At 31.6% G+C, this 23,115-nt stretch overlaps 1 protein-coding gene across 3 annotated transcripts in view; it reads right to left on the reverse strand.

Annotated features, from left to right (window-relative positions):
- LOC143226316 (uncharacterized) overlaps positions 1-10,773 on the reverse strand; it is a 33,549-nt gene extending 22,776 nt beyond the window's left edge. The window contains exons 1-2 of one of the 3 annotated variants that reach the window (XM_076457117.1): positions 10,755-10,773; positions 8,671-8,776 (exon numbers count right to left, since the gene is read on the reverse strand). The gene's annotated coding sequence lies outside the window, so the exon portion shown is untranslated. The other 2 variants (XM_076457115.1, XM_076457116.1) reach the window with 2 other exon arrangements.
- Between the last annotated feature and the right edge of the window lie 12,342 nt (positions 10,774-23,115).

Below are 23,115 nucleotides of genomic sequence, written 5' to 3' on the forward strand. Positions count from 1 at the left end.
TTCAAACCTCAGTCACGTTATCCTTTATTTTATAGTACTTATCTTAGTTATTACCAAAAACGCAACTAGCTTCAGCCAATATATATATTTTTTTTTTATTTATATAAAACTTAAAGTATTAATGCCTGGTTTATTCAGAATAGTAATACTACATTTTATTAATGTTACAATTAAAAATTAAGCCTACCATATTTTCATTACAGTGATAAGTATCTCAAGAATACATTACTACATCTGAATCATTCTACTCAATTCTCAGATTCATATATCATTATCCTTTTCAGAGATCAGAGGCAAGTCTACATTTTTAATAAACAGAAATAATGGCAAGAAAACAGTAAATCAACAATATATGCTTGACATAACTTATGTATAACTAACCCAGATTCAAATCTAATGATAAAGACCATATTGGATCTTACATGGTATACCATGTTACTTGTCAAATCACCAGATTTCCACCATTTTCTCTGGCATTCATTTATTACACAGTTGTTAAAAAAAAAAAAAAAAAAGAAGTTTCAGTTTTAGTAACAGTTTGGATGTTATGCTTTTTCTGGTAAAAAACATTCCACTAACTCATTCAGTCTTACTACATGTGGACAGTTACTATTTTCTTCCAACATAGATAAGATACATCTTACAATCACCAAGGGTATATTATGTTTACCATTGGAAGAAATCTCTCATGCATTTGTACAGATATGTTCAAAGAGTCTTACTACAAAAAGCAATACAAGATTTGTTATAATTTTTTTATCATGTGGTTACGTATGCTGACTAACCATTAACTTGACAAATAAGCCAAGTGCTGTTGGAATCTTGTTAAAATCTAATATTTTAATATTTTTTAAATTAACCAAATAAGAAAATCAAATTCTTTAGTATAGCAAAATAATTTATTCAAATATAACTTCTCAGCCTTTTTTAATTTATTTACTTAAATAACTCCCCCATGAATAAAATAACACAAATGATGTTCTACAAGTGCTGTAACTTAACTGTCTTTGTAACTAAAAACACTTGTAACTTTTAACACCATGAAATAAACTTTCAAAGCTGGGACAAAGTTAAGAATGCTCTTAACAGGGATTTGAACCTGTGACCCTCAAATTACAGGTCCAGTGCCTTAACCATCTGGCCATGTCAGGCCTTCAGTTTAGTTAACTATGTCCAAGCCATCAACTGACTCACCACTTAACTGTTTTGCAAAAGGCTCATTATAAAATACACAAGTTCATACACATATTTACATGTTAAGTGTTTATATTCTAACTTTTAATGCTGTATGTGTATCTCCACAAAATTTTGTGGACTTTTAGCAATGAATCCAAGTATTTTGTACACAGAAAATATGAATTTTTTAATAATGTATTGTTTATTAAAGATTTGTGAAAATATCCAGTCTAAATTTCATTACTAGACTGAGTGCAAAGTGATTTTCTATTCTTCTTTGCTAAAAACCTCAAATATTATTTGTGTAATATCTACAGCCTCCTAAATACAATTCAAATGTTTGTTTTCAATATAATCTTATACTTTGTTATTTTCTAACCTAACTATACAGAAGTCTGTCAATCTGACCAACTTCGTGAACACCATAAAATTTTAGGAAATAAATATAAATTACCTTTTTTATTCTAGAATGACTACATATTATAAAATGAAAACAAAGATTTAGTCTAAATAGATTAAAACTCCTAACATTATACATTTATATATACACATTTATTATTGTTATAATACCTTCCAGTCGTGCCTGGTTAACATTAAAGTTACAATGACATGGCACATAGGCACTCATTATCGCATTCAATAGTATAAAATTGACCTTCAGTCTTTACAAAATAACCTGTCTTAGCTGTGTTTTAGTGGACTAATATTTTGTAAAATACAGTCACATTTCAATTATTATACATTATATATGTACATAGATTACTATTTACAAACAAGTTCTTAAACTTGTTTTTTTTTAAAGAAAGAACAAGAAGAAATAAAGCAAACAATTTTTTTTCTTCTTATAACCTTTGTAATTAGTTGCCTCTTTTTATAGCTTGTTAAACCTTGACAAATTTCCCACGTGGAGAATGTGAAACGAAATATTTTTTTTTTTTATGTTTTATAAATGCATTTGAATAACAAAAAATCAAATTACTATATTGATACTTTAAATATTTGTCTGTTAAATAATTTAGAAGAACAAGTTAGTAGTATTAATGCTGCATATTCTTCAAATCCTACACAAACAGGTTTACTATGGTGAATAAAAAGACTATTCAAAATGCCATATGTGTAACATATGCTTCACTTTTATATGAAGCCTAGTCTTTTTCTTTCAAATTACATATCCAAGATTACAGATGAAGGATGAAATTCCATGAATCTGGTATGTCAAATGATAGAGTTTTTTTTGTTTTTTTTTTAATAATAATAATGAGCATCTGTTTTCAAATTGAATAATTATAATGAGGTATTACTTGTAACTGGGATAAAGTTCCTGTAATGAGAAAATTCTTTAAATGTGCAGCATAACTAACTGGTCTACAAAAAAAAAAAAAAGTCTTTATTTTAAAATAGTATTTTGCTTTTGAGAACAACAGTGTAACTATATTGTTTTCTATTTTTGTAGTTCTTAAGCAACCACCATAGCTTGATGACCAAGTTTTGATATTGTCAACATGTCAGTGCCACAGCACACTTAGTATCTGAACATTTGCCAAGAGTTAAAAAGATGCACAGCTCATCTGTAGATAAAAACAGAAGTAGGACATTCTGCTTTCTAAGCACACACTCTTAATCTATCAGCAATTTAATTATTTCAAAGAATAAGTTATTTTTTTCTTTATAATGTAAGGACATGTTATTAGCTAATACTAGATCCACATAGACTATAAAGTAAATTATATAAATATTATATATAATTAAAGGTCATTTTGTAATTTCAGTTAATTTATCAAATTTCTATTCTTTGCTATTCTACGTATATACTATTAAACTAGCGACTCCTTCTCTAACCCTAATAACCCAGATATTCCTGTAACAAATACTAGAGTATTTCCATCCTACAAAGAGAAGGTTAAGCCTTTAACACAGCAATTTAAAACTTGCACTGTAGCCAAATAGGAAAATATTTTTGAAATGTAACCTTGGATAAAGAAAAATCATCTTTCGAATTATTCATCATTAAATACTAAAGCTACTGCAGTGATTCTACATAGACAAATATAAAGGTAGACAGTAGGTCAAAAGAGTTAAAGACCAGATACATTTTTCCATCTAGAGAAATATTACCCCCCAAAAATATACAAATTGTAAGAAAATTTTAACCTGAAATTAAACATTTAAGTATCAACAAAACTTGTGTATTTAATGTAAACTACTCAATGAATCATTAATGCAATAGATGAAAATAGCTTTGCATAGAGATCACTAAATTTAAAAAAAACTTTCATTTTCCTTATCAATCATTTGTGTGTCTAACTTACCACAGTCAACAAACCTTTACTGCTTTAGATACACATATACAATGCATAAATAAAAAAATTTTGAAAACTATAAAATTGTTAGTTTGACTTCTGTGGTTTGTACCATATTGCAACCTACTGTAAAGTGTTTGGAACTGTATGCAAGAAATGGAATTGAATCAACATAATCAAACTGATTTTTAGAAAGCCAGAACCTTGCTTGCCTTCCAACTTTTTCCTGCATTGTGGCACATTGAATTGGATGTTAGATTACTTATACAAAGTTAAAACCTTCCAGATTTGATAGCTAATTGTCCTGCTTCCTAAAGACTACAAGCAATAGGTGCTTGCAAATGGGCAGTTTCATGATTGGGTAAAGATTCTGTGGACATTGCCATTGTGTTTTTTTTTTTTTCATTTTGTTTTCTTTGTTTTAAATTCTAGTAATATTAAACTATATAAAACCCTTTTTAGGCCTATAGTAGAACACTGTCTTTACTATAGAAAAGATAAAGGTGTTGAGAAACTTAACTATTACAGGAATACTTTGTCTAAAAGAAAAGTAATAAAGCCAAACATAAGCACTTACATATATCACTTCAGACTGAAATGAAATAAAACACAGGGTATTGACTCTCGTGTTCAAAAATGGCACATTTTTTCAAAATGAGAAACAATGGATGATTTGCCCAGTAATATGGTATTCTTTAGATTGCCAAATTTTAATATAATTATTGACAGAGTTTGTGTGTGTTACATCCAATACTTCAAAGCTAATGATTAATTGAATTAATTCTTTTCTCAATGAAAAAGTATTGCGAGTGGTCTTAATAAATTGACTACCATCTGATATCTAATAACAATAAAATAAAATCAAGTTAGAAGTACACTTCAATTCCTCAAATAAAGCACTGAAAAAAGTTAAGCAGCAACTAAACTCACCTAGCTCTTTAGTAGTAGCCAAAAGATTTATGTCAACATTTTCCAAAAAGTTCTTGGATACATTGCTCACAAAATCAATAATTTTATACTAAAATTTAACAAAATGCTCCAAATTACCATAAGACATGCAAGTAAAAAAAACAACTTAATAAAAATCAATGAAGATGAAATGCCAATAAAAAGGTAAGGTGTCAAATTAAGTGAAAAAGACTTAAAACAAAGTGCAAGAGGAAGAAGATAGAGAAAAAGACCAATCAAATTAATACCAAAACCAAAATGGTAAAGGAGATAGAATAAAGAACATAAATAGAGAAAGAAAGAGGTGGAAATGGACACCACAAAAGGAAGTCATGCAGGTAATATAACAGAATAACATACAGGATGTAGAAGTCTTATCTAGATCAAGATGAGAAGTGTGAAACAGAAGGGAGTAAAACTGGCTGAATAGATGAGTTATCCTCCAAAGCCACAGAAGTGTTAGAGATGAAAAACAATCCAGAGAAAGGAGGAGATATGCAGAAGGACAAAAAGTATGTGAAACATTGATGACAAACAGACCACCAATGTCCACGGGCAATAAGAAGGAAGGAAAACTTAAGGGAAGATGAAACATGGAGCATCAGGAGAGTGGTTTGAATGTAAGCAAAGTGAGGCAGTGCAGAACCAGATTAATATCCCCATTTGGAACGGCAGCTAACCATAGCAAAGACAATCCAAAAGAAACACATTCACAAATAAAATTTATGAAAGGTTAATATCTGCAGGATCAGGACCATCTGAAAATCTAAGGTTGACCCAGACAATTCCAACTAAAGTGAAACCATGTTTGTAAAACTAGATCTGTAGACAACAAACAAGCAAACATGTGGGTAACAAGGTTGGTTTGTTGATTTAGTGTTTTATGGCAAAAAACAGGTAACAAGGAACTGGAGAAAAACAAGGAATTGAATAAAATGTAACATACCCAAGAAATCATGTTGCAAAGTGCTGTATTAGGCCTATCTGATTCTACAGGAGAAGTATGGCAAAACATTGCAAAATATGGTGGTGTAAGAAAACAAACTATCAAGCCTTCATGGTGGAGCAAGTTTAGGAGAAGGTTGACTCATAACAATCAATCTTATGATGGATAACAGCAGAGAAATTCAAAGACCAGTTTCTCCCCTACCTGCAGCCTGTGAAAATAGTGATATAGGTGCAAGATCTGAAGTGAGAACATTAACCTTAGAATTCATTGTAAAAATACATAAATCAAACAAAAGGGTTTGATGTAAAATAGAGAACAAAAAATAGCTGGAAAATTAAGAAAGAATGAAGAAATACCACTTGAAAACTAAACCATTAAAATCAGAATTCACGAGAGGAGCTCAAAAAAACGAAAAAGAGAGAATATGGGTACTACCAAATGAGAAGTGGTAATTCAAAAGAACAATCAAAAAAATCACAGGCATTATCAAAGTATATCACACTCGTATTAATGGAGGATTTACACACAATGATTTGCACGAGAAATGCACTGGAATTGGTCATTTCCAGTGGAGAGGAGACAAAAGGCTTGTGGTACATGTATAATGTTCAACTTTTTTTTTGCATATAAAGGGTAGCATTGAATTAAAATGAGAAGCTATTTAGGTAAAAAGAGAAACTGTATCATACCTAAAGTATGTGATCTGGTTAAATCATCTCAATATTCTACTTGACTCTTGAAAATTATCAAAGGGAACTGTTATGAGGAGATATTTTCATTAATTTGGACTGCTGTATGTGATGTCACCAACAATATTTTAATTCAAAAACCACAAATCAACAGACTGCAGAACAAATGACTTACCATTTCCCCTGATAGTTCAAAAGACTTAATGCCTTCACTTCTTTCAACCTTTAAACACTACTTTATAATCCTATACCTAGGCTAAAGGCTCAATATCTGCTCCCTTCATACAGAAACCAGTTGACTTCTGCAACATGATGTGGCAAAGTCATAATACACAGACTTCCTTCATTCTCTAGTATGTGTTGATACTCAACTCATAGCATGGTGTACATTGATCAATTTCTGTGATATTTCTTGTGGATATAAAGACTTGTACCTTCTATTTAAACATCTACATCAGAAGCAGAACATGCAATAAGCAGTATATGTCATCTCGGAACATACCTCCAGTGTATGATGGGCATTTGTTTTTATGAATTTCCTGTAAAGCTACACGAGGTCTATCTGTACTAACTGTCCCTAATTTAGGAGAGTAACACCAGAGGAAAAACAGTTGGTCAACACCACCCATCATAGACTCTTGGGCTACTTTTTTTTACCAATGAATAGTGGAATTGACTGTCACTTATAATGCTTCCATGGCTGAAAGGGTGAGCATGTTCAGTGTGATAGGGATTCAAACCTGTGACCCTCAGATTATAAACAGAGATCCTTAACCATGAAGCCATGCTGGGCCTATATGATGGGTAATGGTAAATTAAAACACTCGCTTTAATAAATTTGAAGAAATAATGTGAATTAAAAAAAAAAAAAGAGTAAATCTGTTAAGTGTAATTTCTTCTTTAAAAACTTTCTAAAACATGTATTACACTCAATTTTAAAAATAGTATTTCTTTAATTATACTTCACGAAATGTGTGCATTTTTAAGGGGTTATGCTGAAGGCATCACTGAACATTATAGAATTCAGAATAACTGTACAGGTATGATTATTTATTCTCAGGCACTTTTCCACCCTGTACAATACTTATTCCAGACTGCATGTTTATTCAATTTTAACCGACAAGGCAGAAAAGTCTGTTGGTTTCATTTACTTCAGAGAAATTGCTGGCTAAGCTGTCTAATTATAGTATCCTGTGGCCTGTCAAGAGTTGTGTCAAAGCTTTGACCTATTCGAAACTCAAAGTAGAAGCATTTTGACTGAATGTAAGAGATCAGTCTGTAACTAGCCAGTCTGCATAGGTGATTGGTGAAATTAATATTGCAATGCTTTTATTATTATTAGCAAAAATTAAATTTAAAAAAAATATGTACATTTTTTACTCCCTTGCCTTTTGATGTCTGGAAGATCACATGATCTGAAGTACACGAAAATAAACACAAAAACTCAATTTTCCACCATGTACTATTATTCAGAGTACATTTTTCATAACACATTCTTCTAAGTGATACCCACTCATTAAGACTATCCAGGTTTAGTGAATTAAACATTATCATTACAAGAATTACTCACAATCTTTGTACTTTTGGAAAATATATACAGCTTATTGTCCAAGAAGATATCTAAATCTTATAACAATTTCAAATTAACAATCCAGCAAATCAAATACTAGTGACATTCTTTCAAAGTAATACCAATACATAAATACTTTCTGCTCTCAACTATAAACCAAGTCTATAGTTTTTTAATCTCATTTATAAATTCTTAATGTTTTGTAATTAAAAACTTTTGATAAAGTTTTTGAAAGTCAATTTACATAAAAGTAAGATTTCATTTTAAAATTCAGTAAATTAGGCTTGTCAAACATTTCAGATTAATAAAGGAAGAATCCCTTTCTAAAACACAATGAGAATTATTTGTCAAGTACCAACTTTCAAGTTCATATCAGATAAATACTTTATAATTAAAACAAGCTATTTCATTTTAATTACTTTGTATTTTAGTAGCTCCTTCCCTAACTACTTTTTCTTTTATAACTTGGTTGAAATTGTTATTTTTCAGTCATTACAAGCTTTTTTAAAGAATAACAACCAAGTGAAAAATCTCTATTTCTTAGTTAAACTTAGACACTTCAAACTTTTTTTAATGATGCATTTGTAAAACATGTCAAGTATTTGAATATTAATGTGTCCAAATATTATTAAAAGTTAGATTGTATTCAGCCCAGATAATTTTCCTTTTAATTTATGATAAATCTCAAAAGAAACCATAAAGTTAACAGAGTTAAGGTATTAAAACAAAAAAAGCTATTCTATAATTAGGACATTCCTAGTTGACATTCTAAGACTTGTGATAAACCACTGCCAATATTGTCCAAGAAACCACTTCTGTATTTGGAAATGTCAAGAAAATATAATTGTAGAATATATTCAAAATTTATTTTCTATAATGTTGTACTGTTTTACATTTTAAGAAAACTTGAAATGTGTATGCAATTTGGCTATCTAGAAAGTTTCACAAATACAATGTTACTTAACATTATGAAATGCAACAATCAGAGAGATGACATTATTTAAAACAACAACAAACAAATATGCAGATATTTCTTACCTGCACAACTTTAGACAGCTTGAAGTGCAGCTGAAAGAAACAGTCAGTACTTTCACACTTTTTTCACAGTATACAGCACTCAACCAGCTCTGGTATAAATCACCTTCTGCAAAAATACAAACTATGTAAAAAAAAATCATATGTAACTACCTTCTTTATTTTGAAAAAAACAAACGTATAGGTATATTCTTTAAATATATATAATACAGTCCTTGTACTGCATATTGGTTGCTGTTTTGTATAAGATAAACTTTAAAAAAAATTGAACTGTTTCAAGAAAAGCAGAAGAAACTTCTGAAAAACTTGTATTACAAAGAGCTTAAGGATTATTTCCTTCATGTTCTCATCTTATAAAATATGCTCTGAAGTAACAACTCAACATAGAAAACTCTCTATTCTCCTAAAGAACGTGTTATATTTTATAATCAAAATTCTTATATAATTTTCTTAACTGTTGATTGAAAAGTACACAAATAAAAAACATTTTAAGAACTGATTGAATGAATGTTATGCTCTTGCTGTAGCATTTAATGAAAACTTATGTAAGTTACAACATGATTGCCATCTAATGCAACCATAATTTAAATGCCACATATATGCTATAACCAAATTGTATTTTGCAGTATTAATTGGTAACATAGTTTATCCAAATCCAAAATGAATGCATCATTTTAGATTTCAACTGGTGAAAGCAATTGCAAATGAAAATAATGTATTAAGGGACTTATCAAAGTTCACAAATATTCTCATGGAAGTTATTAATCCATATATAGCATAAGAATGTGTGTGTGGGTCTCCCCAATTTTGTGGATATTCACAAGCTGAGGTAGCCATACTATACATGAAAATTTATTTATAATTGATGCATAACATATTTTAGCAACTTACAGAACAGCTCAGTTTTTCAAGTACAAACTTTTAACTTGTAGCTAAATCATCTCTTGATTAATTTTAGATGTAATTACAAGCTTGGTCTCAAGAGTTCAAGCCCTTTTGATTGATATAACTGGTCATGCCCAAGGTCTCAAAGGTTAATTTACTGCAATATTGCCTAAAAGAATTTCAGTTTTGAGGGTAGACTGGTAGAGATCCTAATGAGTAATAAAATCAAACTGGACATATGTGCATCTCATGCTTGTATTGCTGGCACACAAAAGTATAACTAATAAAAAGGAAAAATTGCATCGTGAGTTAATTTACTATCCTGCTTAAAAAAAGAATTTCAAATGTCACAGCTATTGAGGATCTCTTGTTTATACTTTCATCTGTATTCAGGCTTCTTAATTTAAAATAATATATCAAGTCTTGACTTTTGTGAAATCAATGTAAATTTGGGTGACTAATGGCACTTCTATATACTGAAAGCTATATTGCTACATTGTAGACAAAAGGTAGTAAAATTCAGTTTAAAAAATACAAAATATATAAATGGTTGTTATTTTAAGCTAACACAATGTACTGGCCAGAACTAACCTAGTAATGTAACGAAATAACTGACACCGAATTTTTTTCCCTTTCTAAGTTACAATATAGTTTTATGTGTATTTTTTTTCTTACTTTAAATCTTGCTTCGTTTTAATAATGGAACTAAAGAAAGATTTAGAAGTAGAAGTTCATATCAATCACAGAGAAAGACAAAAAGAAATTAGTCATATCACAATTTTTTAAATATAAAAGAACGTGTACTTTTTAAAAAATAATTATTACCAACAGTAAATCTCCAACTTTAAGTTCTTAGGCCTAAGTAAAAGTTGCACTAACGTTTTGAATTTGACAAATAACAATATACAGTCTTCAAAATTAGTACTAAAACTTTCAATTCAATTAATATTATACACGCAACTGTTTACAAAAATCTCAAAATAATAAAAAAAATGCTATAACAAACACAATTTATCCTTAGTTCCTGACTATGTTAATATAATTCAAATTATTCCTTACTCCACAACTTAACGACTTTCCATTACTACAACCACGAACAAAACAAGGTTAAAAATACACTCTCAGCGATCATATGACTACGACACGTGACCATTAAAAAAAAAAAAACAGCCAATAAAAAGAGTTGGTATTTCTCCACTTACTAATAACACAGCTGAAGCATGTCTAAAATATTATTTACAGTTATTGCTTCCTATCTTTTCTCGAAAATAAAATTAGAACTTATTTGCGATTACTTCTCTTTTTCTATCACATTATGCAACAAAAGATAAAGTGCGATAACGCTTGCTAAATTTAATTCATAAAGATTAATTATCAAGATAGATAATGTTTATCACGCACTGAAATTACGTAAACGTACGAGTGATATGCTTACACAATATTTGATTTGAGAACTATGTTGTGCTCTCAAGAACATAGTGTAAAAGACGCACAGTGTCACTTGAGCATCATAATAATTGTAAGTTCGATGACCTCGTAAAATAAATTTAGTGATTTTTCGATGGTTGAATGAAAAGGACAAACAAAAACTATATTTTATCAAACAGGTAGTTGAACTGCTTAAAAATTAGGGATGGCTCAGATTTTTCAGTGAAATGGTATTTTAAAATATTTCTTCATTAAGTCATCAAAACTATACTATACTGTTTACTTTTATGACATTATCTGTGTAATAACTAAGCCGCAAGTATCATAGCAAATATATTGAATTTATTCTTTTTTTCTTCTGCTTCTTTTTTATTACATGATAAGTCACAAACTAAAGCAATGGTATCAACCAATTTAACCGAGGTGTTATAGTTTCAAACAGAAGTATTATTCACGTATATAAGTAATTCTAGTGTAAACAGTGATATCATTATCCTGGAAAGTTAACTTGCTTATAAAAAAAAAAAAATGGTGTACTTTTCAAAAGCTCGTTTACAGGGTGAAACAAGTATTACCAGCCGATAACAGATAAACAATAAATATTACAGTTGGAACCTCACTGCATTTAGAATTTGGTCATAGATTCAACCTTCCTATATCTATTGAAACACTGCATTAAAAAATCAAGTAAAGAAAAACATTTTTAAAAAAGAACAAAGAAAGTGAATATAGGGATGGTTAATATTAATCTTTCTCAAAAGACCACAAACAATTTACATCAGTCACACATAATTCATTAACATGCAAGAATTAACACATAATAATATATATATTTATAATTATTAACACATAGTAATATATATAGTTATAATTATTAACACATAGTAATATATATATTTATAATTATTAAATCAGAAGTGAGTTTAATTTATCCTTTTTGTTTTCTCTGTGAATATTATATTACACTCTCTGCTTGTGCTATTATGCAGGTATGATGCAAGCACCATTCATACTACCATGTTTTTCATAGAATATTTTAGCTCATATGAACATGGTCCAACAGTAGTTAGCATGCCAAACTGTGGAGCTGAATATTCTGTGACTTGCATTTTGTTATCACACACACAAATTTCAAGTACTTAATCACTCAGAATTTGTAAGGATTAGTCAACAGACAATTTTCAAGTGTTTCAGTTTTACTGACTTAGTCTCTGAGGGTATCCATGCTTTAATTCAAGTCCATGATCTTGCTTGTTCTATCCTTTAACAGGGTCTTTGCATACAGGATTCTGAATTATGGAATTTTGTTTCCAGATCATATCCTCACTATTTGTGAAACTTGGTTATTTTCCTCTTTTTCCTACACTTTCCCTATACGTTGTTTCTATGTCAATCTTCTGTTTTGAAACCCATAGAAACCTGCACAGTCTCATTTGTAATGAAACCCATAGAAACCTGCACAGTCTCATTTGTAATGATTTCTTATTTTTCTCTTTCTTATCAAGTTTATATCTCTTGGAGGGTATAGGTATCTATATCTTCTGAAATTCTAATTCTGTCTTTATCATTAATATTTGTAATCTCTGCACCAATTTTACTCTTGAGGACTAACCTCTGTATTTGATACCCTCTTTAACTTGTACAGATTTAAATGTATACATTCTCTTTGAGGTTCAGTTTATGCTAACTGCAATAGACAGCATTTAGAGAATTTCCTCAAGGATACAAACCCAGTTATTTTTAATCATGACCTCCCTCTTTTGAGTAGATCCACTCACTGTTAGCATGTCAGTGCTTGACCTAACTATGATATTTACTTCTCTTAATGGCAAATGCTCTTGGCAGGTTCATCCAGATAACTTTGGAAGTATTTTCACTGTGAATCAAAATTTGTCTTTATTTCCTATTAAGACACAAATTTTATCAACTTTTCTACTTTTGTAGATTCTAATCTCCACAGTACTGCTACAGAAGCTAGCTTTACTAGAAATTTTCCTGTAACTCCAAGATGTTTAATTAACTTCATGCTCATCCTATGTGGGCTTTATGGTAAGGTACCATGTTGAAATGATAAATGTGGCAGATTTGTTGCACTTTGATGTTAAAAACTTCACTTAAATGAGATTACTTTATAAAATTATTATGTTGTCTGTGCTTAAGTTAAATGTCACATTCAAGCTGTCAAGTGAACGTGCAAGCAACAGTTTTGTTTTTCAGTCACTAAAGATCTTTCTATCTGTTGAACCTGAGAGAAATATGATATGTTCTCCTAAAAATCATTTCTTAGTCACCCTTGTGCAAAATGTGAAGGTTATGCTACCTTCTTTTCCAGCTAACAATGGAAGATCTTATCTGAACTTGAAGTAGCTCTCACCCTCAAAGACACTAACCTTGGTGGGAATTATATTGCCTACTCTATACCTTCATAATTAAGTCACATGTCTCATTCCTTTTTCTTTGTAATTTACAATGACATCTGCATTTATGACTTATATAATCCATCTTGAGAGCATGCAGAAATAGAGCTCATTCCTAAATCTCATATCCTGAATATGTCTATTCCAGTCTCTCTGATATCATGTGTAACTAATGCTTTTGAGCATATAGTGAATTCTCATTTAAATTGATCCCTTGGCTATCATAATCAGCTTTCTTTCAATCAGAATGGATTTCATAGAGGTCAAAGTACCACAAACTATTTATCATGATTTCAAGAATCCATCTCCATTGCTTTTGTCAATTAGGGAGTTTCTATTACCATATTTATAGATATAAGACAGCTTTTGATGCCCAATGGATTGAGAGCTTGCTCAGGAAACTTTCTTGAATTTATTTTAGAGGTCACATTTTGTATGTATTGGTTTAATAACTAGCTCTGTGAAAGAACTCTTTGCTTCAAATTAAGATGAATTCAATTCACTACCACCACTCTATTTATTGGTATTTCCTGGAGCTTCAAATCTATTCCTACTTTATTCATTATTGTGCTCCTTGATCTAGACAGTACCTAACAGCATTAAGATTCAACCAGCTTTCTGGAGGTAACAAGGTTATCTGATACCAAGGGAATAATGCAGCCTTTGGCTGCTCTACACTCCAGAAATATTAGGTTACTTGAATGAGTGGATTTTTCACTTCATTCCAATTAAATACAAAAATATTGTATTATCCACCCACCACTCTGCCCTTGATCCAGTTTGTTCTATTCTAAAAAAAAATCTAACCATTGAAAGTTTCTTCTAATATTGTTACTAAAGGGCAATACTAGATGCCTGCTCACACCAAGGATTTGTCACTAACTATTGTCAGCATCTGAATTTTCCTTAAGTTTCTGTGTGACGTCTTTGGCTATAGAAGAGGTGCTGATTGCTTTAAACTTCAATTTTAATCATCCATATATAATTTTGAACTGAATTAAGGTTGCAATCTTTACTACACTGTCTCTGCCTCTGTTTTATATCATTTTGACTCTATTTAATTTGCTGCTCTAAGTATTTGTTTAGGGGCTTTCAAATTTATTCAACTTCTGCATTGCAAATCATTTCTAGTGAACCACCACTATAACTGCACTATGACTATCTCTTGGGTCTTTTGGGCTTTAAACCTATTAATCAAACTGGAAACTCACAGGTTCATTTTGCCTGGAGTCAATAATATACCACTTTTTTTTTTTTTTTTTTTTTTGAGGCCATGCGCTGCTTCCTGTATCTAGTAACCAGCCTATGGCCTCAACAACAACAACAAAAAAGTGATACAATCTCTTAAAGTCTATTAATTTAGATGCTACTAGAAATGTTGCATCTACTACTGTAAACTATATTCCATCTCTTTAGCTGCTTGATCGTTTATTTGTTGATTTCACTTTTACTTGGCTTTTGTAAAACTACAGTTTTGTTTCAGCTTGCCACCAATTTCTATCAATTTTTAATGCACCTTAACTGTTTATACTAACAGTTTCTATGATCACACTTGTGGATAGATTGCCTCTTTTTATTATGTCCATACTTTTAGATCTACTACATCCTTCTGCCTTCTTCACTATACCAGTATTCATGCTGCAGAATGTATGGGTATATTTTTCTTGCTCTGGAGAGCATCACCTCTTAGAGCTGCTCTTACCACTTAATTTTCATTCTGTCTGAACTATTTTTACAAGCCTTGGCATATCCTTGCTCTCCTTCTCACTCAATCCTAACTGCAGAATTCCATAATATCATTTCATATTTGTCTCACCTTGGCTGTTTGATGAGCTTCATCTATATTCCAGGTCATATTAGTATTCTTGGAAATGAACATGCAAATTGATTAGCTAAGAAGGCTAACCAAATGTCTCTCATTGTTGTTCCCCCTTTTAGTTTATGATATTTTCACCACACTCTTCTCCTACAAGTGTATTCCACTTAGAAACATGTGTAAACTTCCACTATCACTGTACATTTCTCATCTTCATGTCAATGTCTAGTGGTTTCAAATTTATCTTTTTTAAAGTTTGGGTTTAAGACTCTATTTATATGATATTTCACTAATCACTGGAGACCATACACCATATTTTCTTTCATTGACTTTGTTATTCTAGATGTTGTCAAAGACTTTTTTTGAATTGTTACTGGTTTCTATTTTCCCTTCACTTTTCATATCCTTCTCAGAGTTCATGATCTCCCTTTTTATCTCAAATGCTACCTGCCATTTTAAAGATTTTACTTTTCAGCTTTCTGATTGAGTCTGTTTTACTCTCATATTTATTTATGGGTTATACTTTTAATTTTTGTATTCAGCATTTAGCTAGAAAGAGCATGACATTAAGATAAAATAAGTGTTTGGAAGTAAGCCTAAAATGTTCTACATAACATCATGAAACTCAAATAACTTTATGGAGAATCTAAAAACAATGATACATAATAAATACAAAGATCAGTGAAGCATTGATTCAGTGTTTAGTTTATACTTGGCATCACTAGTCATTAAGTGAAGTATTTCATTACTATCCAAATCAATTTCATTAGCGTTAGCAGTTTTAGCATCACTAGTCATTAAGTGAAGTATTTCATTACCATCAAAATCAATTTGATCAGCATTAGCAGTTTTAGCAAGCTTATGCTTGACAGTTTGTACCAACTTAGAATGATATGGTGATAGAACTGATGCATATAACACAAGGTTTTCTGTTCAGAAAATAGACTGGGCTGCACTTGCTCAGATATAAATCTGTCTGAATGTGTGTGTATGTGTGTTACACCAGTGTTAATTTGTAACTACTGTTATTTCTATCCTGCTTCCAGCTAAAATGATTATTGGCATGCTAAGTTAGTTACAGGGCCAAAAGTGAAACAAGCTAAGCACCTTACTAGCTGGTGAAGCAGGCACTGTATACCACACTTGAGAAAGATTGTACAGCTTCTAGAGCACTTAAGTTCACTAGCTGAGAATTGTGAAAATAACCTGAACTAAACATGATACATTAATTTCACAGATTGTTCAAAGAATTTGCTGATTTATTTGTGACCACATGACTAAATGGGTCAAACAACGATCGTATGCTGTCACGTAGCTGTAGATGGTGTGAATTTGATGAAATAACCACTATGCAGGTTTTCTTGGCATATCAGAGATATGGATAAAGTTGAGCAGATGTTGAAGAGTGAGATTTATACCTTTGAGAATGCATGTGATTTTCAGTGATAATTGTCAGAGAAAAGAAAGGAGTACTAATTTTTTATGTGGACATTAGATGGATGAAAATACTAAAATACAGCAGTGCATTTTTACCTCACACAGAGGAATGCTTGGGTTCATTTGAAGGTATCCACAAGCCAAACACGCTAGATTTAGGGCTAGTTACTTACAGTTCAAAGTGGATGATAATAATATACCTAAGACTGCTTTAATTACTAAGGAAGAACTGTATTAAATCTGGATCATGCCACTTGGTTGGTGTAATCTTCCTGCCAGATCTGAAAGTCTGGTGTAGTTAACACTTAGAGGACTACTATGAGAGAGAGATGTCTTATCTATGTGGATGGTATAATGGTCTTTTGCCACACATTCCCAGCAGTTTCTGAGAACCTGAGGATTATATTCTAGTGTATAAAAGATGCAGACTGAAACCTGGAAAATGCACGCTCATGTACACAGAAGTGTAGTTCCATGGTCACATAATGACTCAGGTTGATGCCTGCTTTTTATGGATAGAAATGTTAACATATGTTCCAAACTTTGAAGCATACTTTTCTTGAAGTACAGAGCTAATTTACCCTTGTTAAGACATTTTCTTTGTCCTGAATACAGATGCTAGAGGAAGTGGTGCACTTTTGTGCCACGTATAGAATAGTGTAGAGAAAGTAATCACATGTACAGGGAACATGCTGAATTCTTCTGAACACCAATACTGTTCAGTAAAGAATCTGTTTGTAATAGTAGTATTTGTTAAATAACACTGCTATTACTTGGATTTTAGGGAGTTCTCCATTCAGATTGCTCCTGCATTACAGAAATGATTGACGAGCTTTGAAAACCAAGAAAGTATGATTGCCACTTGAATAACTACATTTCAAGAGTGCAACAACATCTAACCCAGAAGTAAGGAATTATCCCACAAACTCATTAGATATTGTATGTATATCAATATTTAGATCTTGGATACTGAGTAGCATCTAAATCCAGTGCATTATAAAAAGTGATAAAAATATAAGAAATGGTGATTCTATATTTCAATTAACACCAAGAATGACCAATCATGACTTCTGTAAAGAGTAGTTGAAGGACCAGACATACATTAGGAGCTACTTGCCATGTAGCAATGTAAACCACAATCACCACAAACTGGTGAATGTAGTAATGATTTGCACAATATCCTATATTTGCATTGTCAGTGACCAGAACTGGATGGCATGTTGGATTACCAAAATGAATCACTAAGATGTTATAACCAACTTGTAAGGTAGCACTCACAGTTTTAAGTGAGGATATATTTCATACTTTGCATAATGCAAGGACTGGAAGGCAGCAGGGAGTTGTATTGCATTGTAAGTGGTCAAAAGTGATTTTTTCAGCATGTAAAGAAGCACCCAACCTATATCTAGGGCTTTTCCTTACTCTTTAGTTTTTCCTAGTTGCATATGGTATGTACTAAATGCAATATTGCTACTGCTTATGCAACTAGTACTTTGGCAGTGGCTTTACATGGCTTTGTGGGATTTGGTTCTATCAGAACTCCCCTGCTCCTAACATGTGCAGAGTTGTATAACATAGGAGTGGTAAGATTTGTAAATAAATTTCAATATCAGAGTTAATATTCACATAGTGTCTCATTAAAATAAAATATGCAGAAAAAAATATAATTTGTTTGGCATTAATGTCTGGTCAATGGGGTTAACAGGAACAAAATGACAGATGTTTAAAGCTTTTTCAGATAGGATGCTGTTGTGTACAAAAAGGACGTTTGGATATACATTTCATATTAATGTAAAATTTCATTTCAATATGTTTGGTCATTCTATAAGAGCATTTCATGTATTTTATGATTATCTTTGAATGTTTTATATTTATATGAGTTTATTTTTGAAAACAAGTAGAAATTCACTTCTGGAAAAAAAATTAAAATATACTATAATTTTTTTGTTATTTAAAATAATGCCAAACACAGAGTTCTGAGTATCTAAACAAGATTTTAGATGAGACATATATTTCTACAGTGTTACATACCATATCAAACTCACTCTGCATTACAAGTTGAAATAATGGTGCTAAAGGTTAATAACTAATGTGCTTCAAATGATATAATGCCTTGAATATGATAATAATAGGTAACTTTAGAAAATTTAAGAAATGTTCTCCTGCATTTGACTTTATTATATTTTTGTTTCATATCATATAGTACATAAAATACATTTAATTTTAGCTGGTTGCATCTTTAGGGATATAAACATAACTGTGAATGATCCTTTATTATTGCAATTGTCTTGTGTATTTTTGTAACAATTGTTTGTTTATATTATAATATTTTTATGATTAAAAATTTTAAACAAATCTATCTATTGACATTATTGATGTCAAAGATATACAAATAATTAATTATTATTACTTTCTATAAAAATATAAATTAAACAGTTTATTGATATATTTAAAAAAAAAGACCAATATAAGTGACAGGTACATTATATGTAATTAATAACATGATAAAACGTTTATCACATTTTTATGGAATGTTCAAAGCAGTCTTAAGTATACTTTTGTCATTCACTTCAGCTTGCCAGAACTCCTAATTTTTTCTTAAGTCAGATGGTTAAGGCACTCGACTCATAATCTGACTCATAATTCATAAGCGTGGTTCGAATTCCTGCCACGCCAAACATGCTCACCCTTTCAACTATGAGTGCATTATAATGTGATGGTCAATCCCACTATTTGTTGGTAAGAGAGTAGCTCAAGAATTGATGGTGGGTGGTGATGACTACCTGCCTTCCCTCTTGTCTTAGACTGCAAAATTAAGGATGGCTAGCACAGATAGCTCTCATGTAGATTTGCATGAAATTCAAAACAAGTCAAATCAAAACTTAAGACAGACCTAGTGTACTTAACCAATGGTTGTTTTCCAAGCACCAACACATTGTCATTTTTTGGAATTCCTTTCTCCTTTCTAATATTCACCCCTAGTAACAACCAGGCAGTCCCTAAAGGTTGTACTATTCCATTCTTCAACAACCACTCAGTTTTAACATTAGCCACATTTCTAGTGATCTGTCATCACTGGTCACAGGATTCTTCATGATAGTTGTTTTATCAGCTGTATATCACTTCTATCTATGTGATGATGTGTAGTTCTTGCCTTACCAAACTAGCCATCTTGTACCACAAAAACATTATCAAACTCCTTGATAGATTAATGTAATTTGAGTCTGTTTTTCAAATTTAGCTACACGCCTAGAAGCACCATTTGTACATTTAGCTCTATTTTTACCTTCTTCTCAGTGTGTCCAGAGGCAGTCCACTGTTCTCGAAACCAGTCTAGTGAGCAATAGATCATTGCACTGCAGAGCTGTAGTTAACTTACTCTAAAATCAAAATGTGCTGACTTTCATTCTAAATTACCATTATTGTTACCTGAACCTTCACTTCAATGCAATATTAATGAAACAAATTAGAAACATGCCTTTGCACTCAAGTTAGCTGGTTGTTGTTTGTTAGAAAGAAGTTAATGCTAACTGGCTAAAGTGGTAGCTTACTACCAAGTACCTAATACATGTCAATATCAAATAAGCCATTGATAGATCTTGGTTTCCACTGAAATGTAACCTTGCATCTATGTATCAATCTTAAAACAATCAAAGTGATACCCAATTCCTGGCTCTCTGTACCATCCACCATGATGTTTGATGCAAACTATTGCACTTGCTCAGGTTACAGTCAATCTAACTCAGACTCTGGTGTTTTCAAGTAACTAGAATACCAACAGCTCTTGCCCTTCCTGCATCTACTTTGGTATCAGTCTGAAGAGTACTAATTTTTTGGTGTACAGGCAGACAATGTGTTTCCTACCATTAGTTAATATATAATTTTTAAATGTTTCTGTATTTATTAAATATGTGTTCTTTACAAAGAAATTTAGTTAAGAAAGCTACTGATCTTCTCTTGATCTAGTTATTCATGGAACTGAGTCAGATAATTAGGACATCATGTGCACTATCTTGTAGGAAAGATTACTACAATGTTGAACTTATTATGTAGAAACTGATAATGATAATTTTTACTGTCAAGTCAGGTGATGACCCAATGGTTCACAATGTACTTATTTTGAAGTGACAGTGATTGTCAGTCACCTATATTCAGGGAAGAATGGTATTGTAGTTCTTAGTAACATCATATCATATTTTCCGAGTCTTGAACAAGTTTTGAGGACTTTAAACAACTTTTCAACTTGACCTTTAGAGCTTAAGGCTCAGACCCCTCTCCCTTAAAGACACCACACATTATATTTACCCTTGTACCTGGAGAGGAGAGCCATGTCTGTCCATATGTGTTTCTATGAGTGTATCTTAAAAATTTATAAACCTATGTAGACAAAATCTTTGTACAAGATTGTCCAGATTCAGATTTTGGATCTCTTTGAGGATTTCTTTAAATTGGTGAGATAGGTCATTTTTGTGGCTTTAGGTTAATAACTCTGTAAATTATGATCAGAATTGTACCACATTTCATGGGCTCATTGAGGTTGAGTCTCTTCACCACATTACAAAAGTAATCAAATTGTTTACTATTTTGGATCTGAGAAAGATCATCTGAGTTTCTTAATGTAAAATTTGATGTTATTTAGTATATATAAACACATCCAATCTCATAAACGAATGAGAGGGCAAGGGTACACAATTTCTACAATTGCTTTTGTTGTTTTACTTTACTCATATTGGAATAATTAAAATAAACATTGTTTGACTTGTATAAAGTATTCTTTATGCCAAAAAAAATCAAGATTTAAAAAATTCAAATATGTGCTTTGCAACACATTTTCTGATGAGTCTTCTGTTATTCAGAGGTTTTTACTTTATTACCCAATGGAAAATCAGTGATCCTATGAAAATCACAACCCTCTGATGATTCTGTATGATGATAAAATATATGCATTACATAATCTAATAGTCATTTTATGACAACTAAAACAAATGTCCTTGCCATACATTCTTTAGAACCTTTGTGATGCAGCCATAGCAAATTGGCCTGGAAACATCTGTTATCTCATGAGAAGTAACAATGACTGTGTCAGGTTGCATTTAAGTTGACATTTTCATACTTTTTCTGAGCTACCAGTCTATTTTTGTGCTATGTTTACAGCTACAGTCACTGGTTTCTTTTTCTTCTCCAACACATGGTTTAACATGGACATTTTAAATTATATTACCATAGAAACTGCTTGTATGAGATAAAAATATCCCTTAATCTTATGTGATGTTACCATATGGGTTCATCTGTCAGCCTTTCAATGAACTTATTGATAAATGTTTCATTGTAATTGTTAGAAGGTGTATTTAGTAAGGCCTTCCCATGAAATTTCCTTAAACTGACTGTGTAAGTGGACAATGCCGTTGTTTTACAGCTATGAAGCCAGTCCTATGGATTTGTATGTTGTCTTTAATTGCCAAATCTTTGGCACACTTAATTTGAAAGTGTTCTGGACATCGAGTTACTCCTTGTCCAAGTACCCTAAGAACTTGAATGCAGAATTGTCTAGTCTCAGAATCAACTGTTATACTGCCTGTTCCTTAGTCTATCCAATTTGCTCGAAATGTTTATGAAAATAGTCAAAATGATCCTTCATTTTGCCCATTGTATCTTTGCAAGTTAAGATATTTCACATCACTATCTTCGTTAAATGATGGTGTAAGCAGGTACCTAATACCATTTTCTGTACCAATGCATAGTTAAGACGCTGTACACATTTAAGAGAGGATGTTGCCTTCCTCTAAAAGCTAAAGATGTATAATCCTAATGAATGTGGCATCGTCAGGTGAAATCCTATATAAAATACCAAATGCAGGTGGATATGCTTAGCTGTCATATTCTGTGTCAACTTCAACCAATATGTGATATTTTCAGTTAAAACCAATTTCTCTAAAAATATTAAATATGCAAATCCACAAATAGCAGCAAATTCGATCAAGAAATAAGCAGCGTATTCTGTAGAAGATGACTGACTTTCTTTAAGTCTGAAATAATTAGTCTAGACAAATGTAACTAAATGAACAAAATCTTTATTATCGCAAATAAATAGAAAGTACGTTGTGACTGTTCATGCAGATGGAATGACATTCATTTTAACTTTGGTGTGGTTAGCTACGTTGGCCCCGGCATGGCCAAGCGCGTTAAGGCGTGCGACTCGTAATCCGAGGGTTGCGGGTTCGCATCCCCGTAGCGCCAAACATGCTCGCCCTCCCAGCCGTGGGGGCGTTATAATGTGACGGTCAATCCCACTATTCGTTGGTAAAAGAGTAGCCCAAGAGTTGGCGGTGGGTGGTGATGACTAGCTGACCTTCCCTCTAGTCTTACACTGCTAAATTAGGGACTGTTAGCACAGATAGCCCTCGAGTAGCTTTGTGCGAAATTCAAAAACAAACAAACAAGTTTAGCTACGCAACTTTTTTACCC

This window comes from Tachypleus tridentatus, chromosome 9 (assembly GCF_004210375.1).
Source record: "Tachypleus tridentatus isolate NWPU-2018 chromosome 9, ASM421037v1, whole genome shotgun sequence".
In the NCBI taxonomy this organism is placed as follows: Eukaryota; Metazoa; Arthropoda; class Merostomata; order Xiphosura; family Limulidae; genus Tachypleus; species Tachypleus tridentatus.